Raw genomic sequence first — 16,611 nt, 5'->3', positions numbered from 1 at the left:
ATATCAAGCCGATGTAAAGCTGCTTTGACACAATTTGCATTGTTAAAAGCGCTATACAAATAATATTGACTTGACTTGATAAAAAGAGAAACCCAAAAGAGAAAATCCCCTCTGTAAAAATCTGTAATATGACAACAAAATCAAGAATTTTGAACCTGGCTTTATCCAATGTTCAGATTTATGTGCTGGAGATGCATGCAAATTAGTGCATATATATAATGAGATAATACCTAATTTGCTTTTATAAACAGTTCAGAAAACAGAAAAAAACCCTCTCAGATCGTTGTGCAACACACTCAGGAAACTTACCTAGCAACACCCTAGCAACAGTGCCAGCACACACACACACAATCATGAAGATCAGTGTGTGTTAGCAGACGTTCCACACACACTCCGGTCAGGTTATCCGCGGATCGATCTTCTCAGCGGCATCCAGCCCGATCGCCATCGACTCATCGGCGGCTCGCTTACACATTTAGCTCCTGTAGTTTGAGCTGCTGTGAACATTGATCCAACACAAACGCTGCTATTGATCAGATCGCATTCGCTCGCTCTGCTGCCATATCAAACACGAGATTTGTCCTCATAATCCCGACCATTGATTCCAATTATCCCCCATCCTGTTAGACGCTGTGAAGTGGCTGAACTGGATTTGTCAACAAGGAAAGCATTTGATTTTCTTTTTGTTTGCCTGCAGAAATACACACATGCACACAGAAAATGAGAGGTTCTTAGTCCCCACCCCCCCCTTCTAATGAACAGGTTTGACTACTTTAGTAATTTCCATGAGTTTATATCATCATAGGGCAGTCATGGCCTAATGGATAGAGAGTTGGACTTGTAACCAGAAGGTTGTGGGTTCGAGTCTCGGGTCTGGCAGGGATTGTAGGTGAGGGGAGTGAATAACCAACACTCTCTCCACCTTCAATACCACGACTGAGGTGAGACCCTTGAGCAAGGCACCGACCCCCCAGCTGCTCCCCGGGCGGTGCAGCATAAATGGCTTCCCACTACTCCGGGTGTGTGTACACTACTGTGTGTAAACTTGGATGTTTTAAATGCAGAGCACAAATTCCGAGTATGGGTCACCATACTTGGCCACACACCACTTCCCTTTCCCCTTTTTTTAATGTTTAAGAATATAATGATATTCTAGGGAATTGTGTGCTTCTAATTTTATAGCAACAGTTTGGACATGAATGTGAAGTGACATTCAGCCAAGTATGGTGACCCATACTCGGAATTCGTGCTCTGCATTTAACCCATCCAACATGCACACACACAGCAGTGAACACACACACACACCGTGAACACACATCCGGAGCAGTGGGCAGCCATTTATGCTGCGGCGCCCGGGGAGCAGTTGGGGGTTCGGTGCCTTGCTCAAGTCGTGGTATTGAGGGTGGAGAGAGTGCTGGACATTCACTCCCTCCACCTACAATCCCTGCCGGCCCGAGACTCGAACACGCAACCTTTGGATTACGAGTCCGACTCTCTAACCATTAGGCCACGACTTCCGATCAGCTCCTGTGTTTATCGTTCAGCCAGCCTCAATCTCTGCTCCAGAGATAGTAAAAATAGTCAATTATGTTTATCTGAAAGTGTAAGAATGCAAACAGGTTTTCTGTAAGGGGTAGGTTTAGTATTATAAGTTGATGGAAAGTCCCCACATTTCACAGAAACAAACGTGTGTGTGTGTGTGTTATTGTTTGTGTGTGTGTGTGTGTGTGTTGTTGTTTTGTGTGTGTGTGTGTGTGTGTGTGTGTGTTGTTGTTTTGTGTGTGTGTGTTGTTGTTGTTGTTGTGTGTGTGTGTGTGTATGTGTGTGTGTGTGCACGCGTGTGTTTTTGTGACATATGAGGACATAAATTTGTATAATGACACAGGTATAACAGGTATTACAAGGAGAAGGTGATTTATGAGGACATTGCCCCATGTCCCCATATTTCAAAAGCTTATAAATCATACAGAGTGAGGTTTTTTGAGAAAGTAGAAATGCTTAGTTTCCTGTGAGGGGTAGATTTAGGTGTAGGGCAATAGAAAATACAGTTTGTACAGTATAAAAACCATTACGCTTATGGGATGTCCCCACTTTTCACAGAAACAAACGTGTGTGTGTGTGTGTGATTTGTTATGTGTGTGTGTGTGTGTGTGTGTGTGTGTGTGTTGTTGTTGTTTTGTGTGTGTGTTGTTGTTGTTTTGTGTGTGTGTGTTGTTGTTTTGTGTGTGTGTGTGTGTGTGTGTTGTTGTTGTGTGTGTGTGTGTGTGTGTGTGTGTGTTATTGTGTGTGTCACTGGTTCCCGTCAGACTCTCAGCGGGAGGCTCATTTCAGAACTCTTTAACGACTCACACAAATGAAGGTTTGAAAACACGGCATCCGTCTGGTGCTCTGGAACACTGTGCACTTGTTCCCTTAATGAACGTCGTCTTTAGACGCCTGGACGCCTCTCCAGCAGTCATACGTCTCCTTCCGTGCAGAAGAAAAGCTCTGCGCTGGGCTTTTCTCCTGCATCACTCGTGGCCGCTCACTGATCTGCCCCGCTGCATGCTGGGAAAGCTCCATTCAGCAGCTGATTTAGTCACGACTGTTTCTAATGAAAGAGAATAACCTGTCGTTTCCCGTCTCGGGAGAGAGGTTTTTAGGTCAGCTGTGGCGTCTCCATCCGTCTCCTCGCCTCATTGTTGGTGGAGCTCGTTTGGTGTGTAATTGCGTCTCAGAATTCAGTCGCTGTGATTTATCCGGACGGCTCCGGATCTCTGTCAGATTTATCCCCTGTGTTTCTCTCTCCTGTGTGCAGAATGTTTATCATGCTCCTCTGTTTCCCTGCTGTTTCAAACGCTCAGGACCTACAGATCGATAAATTCTGCATATCCTCCCCGTGTGTCCTTCATCTCATGACAGATCGCTTTCGCTGGTCTTTCAACTGATTGGAATTCTTCCGTCACGCCATACACACATATATGACCCTGAAGCACAAAACCAGTCATAAGGGTCAATTTGTTTTTATTTTTTTTTATTGAGGTTTATACAAATCTGAAAGCAGAATAAATAATCTTTTCATTGATGTATGGTTTGTTAGGATAGGACAATATTTGTCTGAGATACAACTATTTGAAAATCTGGAATCTGAGGGAGCAAAAAAATCTAAATATTGAGAAAATCTCCTTTAAAGTTGTTCAAATGAAGTTCTTAGCAATGCATATTACTAATCAAAAATGAAGTTTTTATATATTTACGGTAGGAAATTTACAAAATATCTTCATGAAACATGATCTTTACTTAATATCCTAATGATTTTTGTCATAAAAGAAAAAGTTATAATTTTGATCCATTGATCAAAATTATATTGCTATTGCTACAAATATACCTGTGCTACTTATGACTGCTTTTGTGCTCCAGGGTCACAGATGAAGAACCGGTGATCTTGTGCACAGGTGATCTGCAAGCTTGTGTGTGAAGAGACTCTTGGTTGTGAGCGTTTGTCCCGTTCTCTCTGTGTTTGAGCCGTACTGAAGCGTGTAAATGTATGTTTGACTGTCTCTGACATGCATTATGTTCATAATGTTCATTAGAATGTTTATGTTTTATCAGACGAGTGTCTGTAGCTCTGTTTGGACAGCAGTCAATTCACATTATAACATTTTCAGTATTTTCTCCCACCAGCAGAACAAAGTTCCTGGTCAAATGAGCTGTTTTTGACAGACATCAGGGTCGTGTTTTAAGATTCAAGATTCAAGATTCTCTTGTGTTTTAGTTAACGTAGTCCAGACACGTACCTGTTTCAGTGCGATTTGTGCTGCATGAGGAAAAGAGAGAGTTTTGCATTCGAGACACACTTTTGAGTACGACATGAACAAGTAAAGTAGTTTGCTTTGGTTCAGTTCACACAACAGATTTAAAGGGACAGTTTCAAGGGTGCAGGTTTGATTTTGGAATTGGTGGATGTAACCGCAGACAAAAGACATTGGGTCTCATTCACTAATAAGTGCGTACGTTTTTCGTATTTATACGCACATTTGAACTTCTCACGAAAACTTTCCGCCTAATTCACAACACGTGCGTACGCACATGAGCTTGTTCTTAAACTCGTTCTTCTGTTAGTGAATCTGGAGTCTTCTAAAAGTGCGCCCGCGTGCACGAGGTTAGTGATTAGCATAATACACGTCCACACAAGCGGCTTTCCGCAAAGCGGCACTCGTCTAGAGAAAGACAATTATGGCATCGAAACAAAAGACAAAGAAAAATAACTTTAACGTTAATGAACGTGAGGTTTTGCTGTCGGAGGTGGAAGCCAGAAAAAATGTGTTATTTAAAAGCAACTGAACAGCCATTCGTAACTCTCAGCAAACATATATGTGCGCCAGAGCCGGCGCCAGGGCACCTCCATCGGGGGGCATTTAAATTTTAGGGGGGGGGGCACAAATCACGTTGTGTGTGTGTGTGGGGGGGGGGGGTGTATTCGTGAAGAGCGTGCAATCTGTGATCGCGTGCAGTTGCTGACGCTCGCTAAAGCGTTCAATTGCTTTCTTATGTGCGCTGTTTTATCGGTACTTTCACTTTCAAAATCGATTGCGTTCAGCAAGGAGGGGAGAGGATGGAAAGTGGGGAGGCACAGTAACTCGTTTGGGGGGCCACGGCCCACGAGTGCCCCCCTTGGCGCTGCTGTGCGCTCTCTAAATGAATGAATGAATGAATGAATGATGCATTTATATAGCGCTTTATTGTGTATAGCTGTACACCCAAAGCGCTTTACAATCATGTGGGGGGGTCTCTCCTCTACCACCACCAAAAGACGCGCTGTCTCCTTCGAGCACGCGCCGCAATCTCTTCAAGCAGTACCAAGTGTGCCATGCCTCCAAACACAAGGATAGATTTATATTTATATAAATTTAGATCATGTAATGTAAATGAGTAATGTAAATGTTCTTTGCTCTTTTTAAACAAGATTATTTTTCTTACCCCATTGTCTGATATTTTACACAATTTGGATAATATTTTCAGAAAACAAGACATAATACTAAGGAAGAAAATAATTTTTTGCAGTGCGAAATAGTTTTTTGCTGCGATTTGATGTGACACAATTTTGCATTGTGATTACGCAATGACGGCATAACCTCATTTAGCAACTTTTACCAACAAATCCACCTTCCTTTAGCAACTTTCTCTGAAAATTAGTTGGCAATACTGCCCTCTCGTCTGCCTATAGTAAGACGATCTCTAGCGAAGCCACGGGATTGTGTGTTTGTGTGGCGCTGCTTTTACGATAGATTAGATTAGATTAGATTAGATTAGATTAGATTAGATTAGATTAGATTAGCGTGTGTGAGCGTCGAGATGATTTACAACTTTAACTGCTCCGTCCTGCAGCCGACCGCACGGCTTTGTGGGTCGTGAGATTATGATGTTCTCCAGACGCATCTGCGCTCGGTGGGATAGATTAGCGCTTGCTTAAGTGTTTAGGACGGCAGCGATTTGAGCGGTTCCTTTGATCTGAGCGAGAAGAGGAGGATTACAGCATGATTCTGTCTCAAACATCAGCCAGACGCTCAGATGCTGCAGGTGTTTTCATGTGTCCTTCACCTCCTCTCGTCTTTCTGGAGGTAGAAGTCGTGGCCTAATGGTTAGAGAGTCGGACTCGTAATCGAAAGGTTGCGGGTTCGAGTCCCCGGCCCCGGCCGGCAGGGATTGTAGGTGGGGGGAGTGAATGCACAGCGCTCTCTCCACCCTCAATACCACGACTGAGGTGCCCTTGAGCAAGGCACCGAACCCCCAACTGCTCCCCGGGCGCTGCAGCATGGCTGCCCACTGCTCCGGGTGTGTGTTCACGGTGTGTGTGTGTGTGTGTGTGTGTGTGTGTGCATTTGTTCACTACTCACTGCTGTGTGTGTGCACTTGGATGGGTTAAACGCAGAGCACCAATTTCGAGTATGGGTCACCATACTTGACAATACGTCACGAAAAAAAAAAAAAAAAGAACACCTGATCGATTGAGCTCCACATTAAAAAGACCCTAAAATGATCATTCTGTCATCGTTTACTCACCCTATATCTCCTGTGGAACTTAAAAGATGATATTTGGAGATGTTTGCCCAAAAAATTATTTTCTTTCTCACAATTTTGTCTTGTTTTCCAGCACAAGTATCTAAACATCCTTAAATTACGATATATTTACTGGAGATGCAAAATGACTTGAGATAGTACGTCTTGTTTTCTGAAAAATTCTTCCAATGAAAATATATCTTTATTTTCAATATTTGTACTAGAAGACTAGACAAAAATAATAAGAATGAAAATGTATTTATTTATTCACTTATTTTGCAGTGCAAAATGTTGTTTGGATCCCAACATTATTCAAAATCATATTATTATTATATTATATTATTATTCATATCACACTCACCCATATGATATGACACACACACGTCTGGTTTGCTATCCTTGTGGGGACCTCAGATTAGGTCCCCACCGTGACACAAGTCCCCATGAGTCTGTGTGTATTCAGGTATAAGTCCCCACCTGAATAGAAAAACAGGTACACTCACAAACACACACACACACTCACACACACACACTCACACACACGCACTCACAAACACTCACACACATACTCACAAACACTCACTCACACACACACATACACACACACACACACACACACACACACACACACACTGACTTCTTCATTAATGATCTCTTGCGAATGACAAACTACAATTAAACATCCTCTCTAATTAAGTGACCATTGTGTGCGTGTGTGTGTGTGTGTGTGTGTGTGTTTGTGTGTGTGAACAATCATCAGATCTCATCAGTTAAATGGCAGCCTGTTTCCAAGGAAACCCGTAAGAGAGAGAATTAGGATGAAAATGTGGTTCAGTGTGTTTCGCTGCCTGTGATCGTGTGAATCAGAGTCAGACGATGAGAAAGTTTCCTCACACTCATGTTCCTGTCAGATACGATTGAGCGTTTCTCTGAATCTGTGCTGGAACCAGTTTAACATTGTTTTTTTAAAGGGGTTGTTGATTGTGATTTCATTTTTTTAATGTTAGTTAGTGTGTAATGTTGCTGTTTGAGCATAAACAATATCTGCAAAGTTACGACGCTGTTATTTCACGGAGATATTATCTTTTAAAGTTATGGCAGTTTAATGCCTACAGTTACGGCTGGTAGGGACTACAACGAGCTAATTCCCGGGTTGGTGACATCACAAACCCTGAAATTTACATAAATCCCGCCCCCGGGAAATGCAAAAAAGGGGGTGGGGCCATGCTGCGCTGCTTACTTGCTGGCAAACACTTCTTACTGTTACAAAGTAAACAATTACTTCACAAAAATGCTACAACGCAATCATGTATTCTGCTGTATTAAAGCTTTAATCAGGATAAAACCGTATATTAAAAGCTAACATAAGCAGTAGCATTCACAAATAACAGCGTATCTAAAAGTATGAGACAACAACAAACAAAAAAAACACACCATTCTGAAGCGTCCTGTAACAGCCGTGCTTGCACAGGTTCTGCACGATCCTCTTCACTAATATTCTCTGGGTCTCAATTGATAAGCAATATTGACAACGTCATTGTTTACAATACAACCAGAGCACATGTGCTGAGCTGAGGGGCGTGGCGTGGCGTTTCTGGACTGTACCAGACGGTTTAACCAATCACAACACACTGGGCCAGCATTGCGTATTTCTGAGGGAGGGGCTTCATAAACCAGGAAATCATCAGAACGTTCATCGAAGAAGGGACAGAGCATAGAATAAAGGTGAATTATGTGAAAAATATAGTAAAAAAAAAAAAAAAAGAAGCATTAATACATATTAGACTGCACCCCTTAAACACAATCAAGCCTAAAAAAAAGTCAACCACCCCTTTAACAGTCTGTAAGGGTGGTTTCCCTACAAAGTGAAAGTGACGTGACATATGGCCAAGTATGGTGACCCATACTCAGAATTTGTGCTCTGCATTTAACCCATCCAAAGTGAACACACACACGCATGCGCACACACACGCACACTATGCTGCGGCGCCCGGGGAGCAATTGGGGGTTCAGTCCCTTGCTCAAGAGCACCTCAGTCGTGGTATTGAGGGTGGAGAGAGCGCTGTACATTCACTCCCCCCACCTACAATCCCTGAGACTCGAACTCGCAACCTTTGGATTACGAGTCCTACTCTCTAACCATTAGACCTCAACTTCCCCCAACAGTGGCAAACTGACTAAAGAAACATTATCAGCAAGATGGTATAAAACTGTACATTTCTTTTCTATAACCACCTACTGCCACTTATACCAATGACGGAAATAAGTGCTGTTAGAATAGTTAAATATGTGGGAGAGCTTTGCTGTTGAGTGACTATGTTCTATTGCAATTAGACTAGTTAGCACATCATTTATAATTGAAATGGTTTATAACAATATTTTGTTATGGTTACACTTGAATTGGTTACAAAATAGATGATGGATGGTAAAACATAAACAGTTAATTGTACCCAGCATGTATGTAAAATGTTACCTGAGAGAGAAAGAGAGAAAGATCCAAGAAGAGAGCGCCAGCAAAGAAAAGAGCCAGAGCAACAGTTACAATTATTTTTTATCCCTTCCTTAACCATGTGACTAAAAACCAGATGTGAGACATTCAAACTGATCAATCAGCAGGTTACAGCTTCAGTCACTGTGCAAAAGCTGTGATAATTAGCAGACCCCTGTGGCCTACAGGCCTTGATCACCATCAGCACCCCTGTGTCTTCAAGAAAGCCAAAAGGCCATTTTGTTGCTCAAGATATGTTTGGGACAGGGAAGTTTTTCATTTTCAACCTTACAAGTTGAAAGATGAATTCCTGACCTTGCTGCGGATTCGTTCAGTAGATGAATATAATGTGCATAAACCTGCATCAGAATGAAAACAGAATTATTTTCCTGATTTATTTGCGTGTCATCCTATAGTTTTACATGTTTAAAGAGGCAGCCACCTACAACAACCACACAGACCTGAATGAGTACACTGAAACTGTGACTGCTTACATCAAAAAGTGCACTGATGATGTGACAGTCACCAAAACCATCACCACACGTGCCAACCAGAAGCCATGGATGACAGCAGAGGTTCGTGGGCTGCTAAAGACCAGAGATGAAGCATTCAGATCAGGAGATAAAACAGCCCTCAAAACAGTAAGAGCCAATCTGTCCTGTGGCATCAAAAATGCAAAACGGTCATATGCCCAAAAAATCAACAACCACTTCGCAGACAGCAGAGACACACGGAGCCTGTGGCAAGCCATTCAGACCATCACTGACTACAAGTCCCCGCCACAGGCCTGTGATGAGGACACATCCCTCCCCGATGCACTCAACCACTTTTATTCACGGTTTGAAATGCAGAATGACACACCTGCACAAAAACTGCCCACACCTCCCAACGACCGGGCGCTCTGTCTGTCTCCAGCCGACGTAAGGAAGACCCTATCTAGGATTAACCCACGCAAGGCTGCGGGTCCTGACAACATACCTGGCCGTGTTCAGAGAGACTGTGCTGCACAGCTGACAGATGTCCTAACAGATATCTTCAACACCTCGCTGAGCCAGGCAGTCGTCCCCACATGTCTCAAATCCACAACAATCATACCGGTACCAAAGAAATTACCTGTGTCCTGTCCAAATGACTACCGTCCCATAGCACTGACTCCAATCATGATGAAGTGCTTTGAGAGGCTAGTCATGCATAACATCAAAACCAGCCTCCCCAACACACTCGACCCGCTCCAGTTTGCATACCGTCCAAACCGCTCTACGGACGATGCAATTTCCTCCACCCTCCACCTGGCTCTTACCCACCTAGAAAATAAAGACTCCTATGTTAGAATGCTGTTCATTGACTTCAGCTCGGCATTCAACACAATAATCCCACAACAGCTCATAAATAAACTAAACCTGCTGGGCCTTAACAATTCCCTGTGTAACTGGATCCTGGACTTTCTAACTGGAAGACCTCAGTCAGTCCGTGTCGGCAACAACACCTCGAGCACTACCACACTGAGCACAGGTGCCCCACAAGGCTGTGTGCTCAGCCCGCTGCTCTTCACACTCCTAACCCATGACTGTACTGCCCAGTTCAGCTCCAACCACATCATCAAGTTTGCTGATGACACAACAGTGGTAGGTCTCATCAGCAACAACGATGAAACACACTACAGAGAGGAAGTGGCACAGCTGGCTGAGTGGTGTGGCACAAACAATCTGTCAAAAACTGCTCAACAAAAATCCGCCAGACTGCTCAACAGCTTTTTCCCCCAGGCTGTGAGAGCCCTGAACTCAAATCACCCCGCCCCCCTCTGAAACCCCTACCTCCTGAAACATGGACCCCCATGTGCAATCCGAAGTGTGCTACACACAGGTGAGTGGGCCTGTACAAACCACCTGTAGTACCACACTCTCCTCTATGTGCACTATGGACACTTTACACTATGTGCACTATGGACACTTTACACTATGTGCACTATGGACACTTTACACACTCTGCTGCTTGTACACAATCCCACAAAAGACTCAGCAATATATGTGTTTACATGCTCATGCACTACAAATCATCCTACACTGTTCCCCAACCAGCTGCTTGACTCAAAATGTCTCTCTTTGCACATGTACAGTATTTGTGAAGCATTCGTATAGTTTGTATTTTTTTATCCTCTAGTTTTTTAGTTTGTATAGAGTAAATATTTATGTGAAGCATTCGTATAGTTTGTATTTTTTATCCTTTATTCTTTAGTTTGTATAGGGTAAATACTTATATATAGTATACTTATAGTTAAATCTGTCAGTAGGTTAGTTGTGTATAGGTTTATAGTGTTTTTTACTTCATTGTTGTATGTCTGTATTTATGTAGCACCGTGGTCCTGCGAGGCACGACATTTCGTTCCACTGTATGTCCCCACATGTAGCGGACTGACAATAAAGCTCAACTTGAACTTGAATTTATGTTTAACAGAAGTTGCACATCAGGACTTTACTAGCACAAACACCTCGGTGTGTTCATCTTCGTAGATTAATTCACTAAATCTGTCCTGCATGTTGTTGTAAACGATTATGAAAATAAAAGATTGAAACTGTGTTAATTACTGACAATCTTGCAGTGAATCACAGGCTCTGGAGCAGTTCCACACACCTGAGCATTTGATTAGATTCTGCTCTTGTGATCTTTCTGAGAGATTCAACACATGGCTATTGTGTGTGTGTTTGTGTGTGTGAGTAATGTGTCTCTCTTGAGACAGACGTGAACTCTGGCGCTGGAGCAGCCGATAGTGCTGCTGTGAGTTCTGCTAATTACTGACCGCAGGCCGATAAGACAAGCTGGACTCTGATAACGTCCTTGAGAAGACGACAGTGCTGAGCGGACAAGCCGGTGTCTCAGGAGCTGATCGCAGACACAGCTTTAGCTCGGGATAGTCTGTCTGTCAGTTTATGGAGACCAGTCCGCCGGTTTCTGCGGGTCTTAAAAATTCTTAACTCACCCTAAAAAGGTCTTAAATCAGAGCAGAAAGCCTTAAATTCTTAGAGCCATGGTAAAAAAAATGTTGCACGTGTTGCAAAAATTCATACTCAGTATTTCTGTCTTGTTTTTCAGTACACATCTAAACATCCTTAAATCAAGATACATTTACTGGAGATGCAAAATGAAGATATGAAGTCTTGTTTTCTGACAAATTGAACAAATTGAAGTGAGTTTATGATTAAAATGAGAACAAATATCTGTCAATGGGCAATGCAAACTTGTCCCTTTGAGTTCACTCCATTGGCAGATACTTCACTCATAATCATAAACTCACTTAATTTTAATACGTTTCTCATAAAAACAAGACTTCTTCTCTGATGTAATTTTCTCCAGTAAAAGCATCTTGGTTTTAAGAATGGTAAGACATTTGCACTGGAAAAAAAGAAATACAGAGAAATACTCTGTGATCAGGAGGTACAGTAACTTTCATATTCTAGTGTTTGTGAGCAGAATTATTCAAGCCTATTTTGTACAATGAATTAAAAAATAATGTAGGTCTGTTAGCAGTTTTATGTTTAAACTTTAAAGTGTTGCTAATACAAGACAGTTACATTACGAGAGCATATTGACGTATTGAAGTTTACCTTTATAAAACCGGCAGAAACCAATCCTGTGGACAGTAATGAAGTGGGACACCGATTTTAATTTGACATAAAGTCAAGTCAAGTCACCTTTATTTATATAGCGCTTTTAACAATGTAAATTGTGTCAAAGCAACTGCACAATATCAAAAAAGGAAAATAGTGTGTCAATAATGTAAAATGAAAAGATTAAAAAAAAGATTTTCAGTTAAAGGCATTTCATTATTGAATTCAGTGATGTCATCATCCAGCTCAGTTCAGTTTAAATAGTGTCTTTACAATCAGGTCCACGATATCGCTGGAACTGAAGTGTCCCCAACTAAGCAAGCCAGCAGCGGCAAGGAACCAAAACTCCATCGGTGACAGAATGGAGAAAAAAAACCTTGGGAGAAACCAGGCTCAGTCGGGGGGCCAGTTCTCCTCTGGCCAAACGAACCAGCAGTTCAATTCCAACTGCAGCAAAGTCAGAATGTAAGGGCTCAACTGGTTCCAGTAGTCTTTCCCGATGGCTGTCTAAGTGGCGGGGTCCTCACTGGGGATCTGTGTCTAGCGCTCATTTCGGTGTCCTGGTCTCCGCTGACATTCAGGGCTGTAGAGGTCGTCTCTGGGTGCTGATCCACCATATGATCTGGATACGGACTGGATCTGGTGGCTGCAGTGACCATCTGGGCTGGATACAGACCGGGTCGGGTGACTACGGTGACTGGGGATATGTCCCCGGGGCTCATCCAGGTGTCCGGCATTCGCTGACGATCAGGGCCACATACATCATCTCCCGGCACCGATCCACCATCTGATCCAGACACGGACTAAGAAACAGAATAGAAACAGACAAATATTAGCGTAGATGCTATTCTTCTTATGATGTAATGAGTACACCATGTGTTATGGGGAGTGTTCCCGGTTCCGGTTGATCTAATTAATGCAGCCTAACAATCCTTTAACGGATTTGAACAATAGAAGTGTATTAGTGTGGTATGTGTAAACCAGGTTAAAGAAATGTGTCTTTAATCTAGATTTAAACTGACAGAGTGTGTCTGCCTCCCGAACAGTGTTAGGTAGATTGTTCCAGAGTTTGGGTGCTAAATAGGAAAAGGATTTGCCGCCCACAGTCGATTTTGATATTCTAGATAAGTCTTTGATTACTCAGTCTCTCAGTACACGTCCAGATATGTTGTCAGGGCCCGCAGCCTTTCGTGGGTTAATCTGGGACAGGGTCTTCCTTACGTCGGCTGGAGAGAGACAGAGTACCTGGTCGTTTGGAGATGTGAGTAGTTTCTGTGGAGGTGTGTCGTTCTGTATCTCAAATCGTGAGTAGAAGTAGTTGAGTGCATCTGGTAAGGATGTGTCATCATCACTGGCCTGTGGTGGGGGCTTGAAGTCAGTGATGATCTGAATGGCTTGCCACAGGGACCGAGTGTCTTTACTGTCTGTGAAGTTGTTGTTAATTTTTTTAGCATATTGTTCTTTTGCCTTCTTGATGCCATGAGACAGATTGGCTCTTGCTGTTTTGAGGGCTGCTTTGTCTCCTGATATGAATGCTTCATCTCTGGTCTTTAGCAGCCCACGAGCCTCTGCTGTCATCCATGGCTTCTGGTTGGCACGTGTGGTAATGGTCTTGGTGATTGTCACATCATCTATGCACTTTTTGATGTAAGCAGTCACAGTTTCAGTGTACTCCTGCAGGTCTGTGTGGTTGTTGTAGGTGGCTGCCTCTTTAAACATGTTCCAGTCTGTGTCCTGGAAGCAGTCCTGCAGTGCTGAGGTGGCATTGTCTGGCCATACTGTGATCTGCTTTTGAACCGGTTTGGCGAGTTTGAGAAGTGGTCTAAATGCTGGGATTAGCATAACAGTGATGTTGTCCGAGTACCCGAGGTGGGGGTGGGGTTCAGCTTTGTATGCGTTTTTCTCTGTTCTATAAACAAAGTCCAGTGTTTTGTTTCCCCTTGTTGCAAAGTTCACATGTTGGTAGAACTTTGGTAAAACTGTCTTTAGGTTTGCATGGTTGAAGTCACCGGCTATGATGAAAAAGCCATCGGGGTTATTTGTTTGTTGTTTACTGATGGCGCTATACAGTTCACGAATCGCGTCCTTAGTGTTTGCACACAATGACTGTGAACTCCCGCGGCAGATAGAATGGTCGACACTTCACAACCATAAACTCCACCAGCGATGAACAGTGTTTTTATATTACCGCAGCATTGTTACACCAGTCTTTGTTGATATACACACAAGCCATCTCCGTGGGTCTTACCAGATAGTGATGAATCTCTATCGGCTCGAAAGCTGGTTAGCCCGTACTGCTGAATGGCGGAGTCCGGGATGTTGTCGTTTAGCCATGTTTCGGTGAAAACAAACACACAACAATCCGTTGCCTCATGCTGTGTAGACCGACTGAGTTGAATTAAGTCCAGTTTGTTTTCCAGAGAGCGAACGTTTGAGAGCATGAGTGTTGGAAGAGCCGGTCTTGTGGGGTTAGCTCTTAGCCTAGCTCATATACCTCTGCGCTTACCGCGCTTCCGTCCTCTCTCACACCGCTTGCGATGCTGCCTTGTGCGGGTAGCGACAGTAGGCGAGGCCGCGGTCTCGAGGTCCGGCTCCAGCAGTAAACAAAGGCCTCGTAGCTTCTCAGTAGCCGTCGGCGAGAGTTGTTTTTTGTACGCGTTGCCGATATCCAAAAGACTTTGGCGATTATAGATGAGTTTTGGAGTGATTTCCTTATGAGTTTGCGGTAAACTGACACTATTTGGAGACGAACAGATGACATTAAAAGACATAAAAGCACCGTCTTTGGGACCCGAGGCAGCCGCTGCATCTGATCGCGCCGCCATCTTCCTTCATATCCACCCAACACCTCTATTTTTTCAGAATTTAGCAGTAAGAAGTTACTCGTCATCCAGTTTTTTATATCGACTATGCATTCTGTTAGTTTCTCAATTTGGTGTGTTTCACTGGGCCGCGAAGAAATATAGAGCTGAGTATCATCAGCATAACAGTGAAAACTAACACCATGTCTCCTGATAATATCTCCCAAGGGTAACATGTAAAGCGTGAAAATTAACGGCCCTAGTACTGAGCCTTGAGGTACTCCGTACTGGACTAGTGATTGATATGATACCTCTTCACTCACTGCTACGAACTGATGGCGTTCAGATAAGTACGATTTGAACCATGCTAATGCACTTCCACTAATGCCAACAAAGTGTTCTAGTCTATTTAAAAGAATCTTGTAGTCGATAGTGTTGAACGCAGCACTAAGATCCAGTAGATCTAATAAAGAGATACAATCACGATCAGATGATAGAAGCAGGTCATTTGTAACTCTAATGAGAGCAGTCTCAGTACTATCAAACGATCTAAATCCTGACTGGAATTCCTCACAAATAAGTGAAGTGAAGTGAAGTGACATACGGCCAAGTATGGTGACCCATACTCGGAATTCGTGCTCTGAATTTAACCCATCCATAGTGCACACACACACACCGTGAACACACACCCGGAGCAGTGGGCAGCCATTTATGCTGCGGCGCCCGGGGAGCAGTTAGGGGTTCGGTGCCTTGCTCAAGGGCACCTCAGTCGTGGTATTGAGGGTGGAGAGAGCGCTGGACATTCACTCCCCCCACCTACAATCCCTGCCGGCCCGAGACTCGAACCCGCAACCTTTGGATTACGAGTCCGACTCTCTAACAATTAGGCCACGACTTCCCCCGAAATACTATTTTTCTCTAAGAAGGAATATAATTGCGGGGATATTACCTTTTCTAGTATCTTTGACAGAAAAGGGAGATTTGAGATCGTGTCTGTAATTAACTAAATCTTTGGGGTCAAGTTGTGTTTTTTTAATGAGAGGCTTAAGGTTTTGGGGACATATCCTAATGACAGTGATGAATTAATAATAGCCAAAAGAGGATCTATGACTTCTGGAAGCAGCTCTTTTAGTAGTTTAGATGGAATAGGGTCTAACATACATGTTGTTGGTTTAGATGATTTAACAAATTTATACAATTCTTCCTCTCCTATAGTAGAGAATGAGTGGAATTGTTCCTCAGGGGATCTATAGTGCACTATCTGATGCGATATTGTAGCTGACGGCTGCATGGTTAAAATTTTTGATGAATGAGAATGAGTCAGTCACTCAACAAACAAACATTGTTTGTCCAAAAGCATGAGTTATGAATATTACTCATGACCTATATACAGCACTGGACTGTGCTTTTATTTGTCAAATTAAATATGGCGTTCACCCTCACCAGTGTTCATCAAAAATCATGCAGGACAATGATTGCACGCTCAAAAAACCATGCAGTGTTTCAGATCTCAAGCGTCTGTGGCCTTCAGTAACCTGGCGTCTCGTGGCTGAACCTGGGTTTGGTCTGAAGACTCCTCATCAATGATGCACGGAGATCTGAGCGCAGACGGAGATGTGAGAGGACGGCTTTGTGTGAGAGAGCTCTCGTGATGCTCACAGTCATTTGTGTGAGTGCT

At 43.2% G+C, this 16,611-nt stretch overlaps 1 protein-coding gene across 1 annotated transcript in view; it reads left to right on the top strand.

Annotated features, from left to right (window-relative positions):
• The window catches only part of LOC306855220 (interleukin-1 receptor accessory protein-like 1-B), a gene marked incomplete at both ends in the record, with an annotated part of 267,168 nt that overhangs the window by 15,745 nt on the left and 234,812 nt on the right, over positions 1-16,611 (top strand). The window lies entirely within an intron of this gene.

This window comes from Barbus barbus (assembly GCF_936440315.1).
Source record: "Barbus barbus genome assembly, chromosome: 35".
Classification (NCBI taxonomy): domain Eukaryota; kingdom Metazoa; phylum Chordata; class Actinopteri; order Cypriniformes; family Cyprinidae; genus Barbus; species Barbus barbus.
This window is presented reverse-complemented; position numbering and strand designations above follow the sequence as displayed.